We start from the raw sequence: 2,656 nt of genomic DNA, 5'->3' as shown, positions 1-2,656 counted from the left end.
TCACTCAGCTTCAAGCAGACAAACACAGACCGTGTGCTTATTTTTCGAGCACATTAGATCCAGTAGCCCAGGCCTTGCCTGCGTGCTTGAAATCAGTTGCAGCAACAGCTCTAGCAATCAGACAAAGTGATTCCATTGTATTGGGACAAATGACAGTACAGGTTCCACACTCTGTGGAAGTTCTCCTAAACAGAACACAGACCCAACACTTGACCATAGCACGACTGACAGGTTATGAACTGACGTTATTCCAACCACACATAGAAATCAGACGATGTAATACACTGAATCCTGCTACACTTTTACCATCAAGCACAACAGATCCTACTCCACATGACTGCGTAGACATAGTTGACACAGTTACGAAACCCAGACAAGACTTGACAGATGTCGCATTACCCGATCCAGACATGACGCTTTCTGTGGATGGTTCATGTTTGAGAACAAGTACAGGAGAGTTAGTGGCCGCATATGCAGTGACCACTGAAACTGAAGTCATAGAAACACATCGCATTGACACCTTGTCAGCCCAAGCAGCAGAGCTCATCGCTCTGACCCAAGCCTGCATACGAGCCAAGAACCTTAAAGTAAACATATATACAGATTCACGTTATGCATTCGGAGTCGTTCACGACTTCGGTGTCCTCTGGCAAGAGAGAGGTTTCCTGACCTCTCACGGAGCCAAAATCCAGCACGGTCCCCTCATTCAAGAACTGTTGGAAGCAATACATTTACCTACAGCCATAGCCATCATGAAGTGTAAAGCACATACAAAGGTAACAGACAAGATTTCCCAGGGTAACGACTTTGCAGATCGGACAGCGAAACATACAGCACAGACTCATACTCAAACGACGGACATGCCAAAGACTGACGTATCATCACTGACACACAGCATGACAGTCAGGGACCCCGCACTAGATGTCATTGACATACAGACACATGCTACTTCAGATGAAATCAAGAAATGGGCTGAACAAGGAGGGGTCCAGACAGACCAAGGATGGATGACGAAGGGAAAGACCACATGGTTCCTCCCCGACTCTATGGTTCAAGTTATCATCAACACTGCACATAGTCCAGCACATTTAGGAGAAAAAGCCATGTTAGATAGTTTACAGAACCTTTGGTTTAACAAACATTTACGAGCAGCAGCAAAACAGAAAGTGCGTACCTGCATGATCTGTTGTCAGTTCAATCCAGGAAAAGGTATTCCCGTGGAACGAGGTGGATTTCATCCTCCCGACCATCCTTTTGAAGTCCTCCAGATGGGTTATATCCAGATGGAAAGATGCCGAGGATTCAAGTATGTCCTTGTAGTTGTATGTGCCCTATCCCGATGGACAGAAGCATATCCCGTCCCAGATTACACTGCCCCGACCACTGCCAGGCAGCTGGTTCGTGAGTTTTTCCCTCGATACGGTTTGCCCCGTGTTGTGTATTCAGACAACGGTCAGCCATTCTCATCTGAACTTATGAAGCAGGTCTCGCTTCTATTGGGGTACCAGTGGAAGTTTCACTGTGTCCGGCATCCAGAGGCAGCAGGTCTCGTGGAGCGCCACAATCAGACTCTGAAAACTCGCCTTGCAAAAGTGTGTAAAGAGAAAGGCGTAGATTTGATAGTAGCATTGCCAGTTGCACTGTTTTATATGAGAATGGTAGCCCATTCTAGGACAGGGCTATCCCCGTATGAGGTGGTCTTCGGTAGACCTCCTAATATGTGGGGGACGCCTCTGCCGAGAAAAATCACTGATGTTGATAGTACTATGTTGACAAATTACCTTGCTTCCTTGATGTCTGCACTACAATCATGTCGTTCACAGGTCGCTGCAGCCTTCCCAGACAACACCGAGGTGAAGCCACATGCACTGGTCCCGGGTGATACTGTTGTTGTCCGGAACTTCGATAGGACGAGCCCTTTGGAGCCCCGCTGGAAGGAGCCGAAGATTGTTTTGTTAACAACCCGGACTGCTGTGAAACTGGAGGGGCGGAAAGGCTGGGTGCACTCCAGTCATGTGAAAAGATTCCATGGACTTCCGCCAAAAACTGACTCCCCGAACTCTCACATACCAGAGACAGATACAAAACTCCCCCTTCGAGAGAAAACTCCCCAAGAGGAGTACAGACAGAAATTGAGGTCTAGTAAGTCAGACAGTTTAATTGTTTAAGTCCCCTCCTGGGTGAAGCGGTTAGGCAGTTTCTGACAATGTACAAGTTAGACCCAAATAGAGAGAGAGATAGACAGGAGATTCTGAAAAGAAATCATTATTGTAAAAATCTCCGTAGTAGGTGCATCTGCACCCTGATTATTATGTTTCTTCTGAGTCTTACGTTAATTGGCATCAGTTTGATGTTGTACATATATTTTCCGATTGTACATTCTTTTTTTAATGACACTGCAGAGCACACGTTTAGTGAACTACCTCCACACGAACTGTCTTATCGACTTGCGCTGCGCAACAATACATTCATTCGTATGTTACACCATTCGCACCAGATCAACAACGCTACTAACTGTTGGATATGTGGCCGACTCCCTCCCTATCAGAACTACAAGGGAGCTCTGCCCCTCTTTCCTTACCCGTTTACGCATAATGGTTCCTGTGGTGCATGGTTTAGATTAATATCCTCTTTAGACACTGAATCAAGGGTTTCC

Source organism: Lissotriton vulgaris, unplaced genomic scaffold, assembly GCF_964263255.1.
Source record: "Lissotriton vulgaris unplaced genomic scaffold, aLisVul1.2 SCAFFOLD_7913, whole genome shotgun sequence".
In the NCBI taxonomy this organism is placed as follows: domain Eukaryota; kingdom Metazoa; phylum Chordata; class Amphibia; order Caudata; family Salamandridae; genus Lissotriton; species Lissotriton vulgaris.
This window is presented reverse-complemented; position numbering follows the sequence as displayed.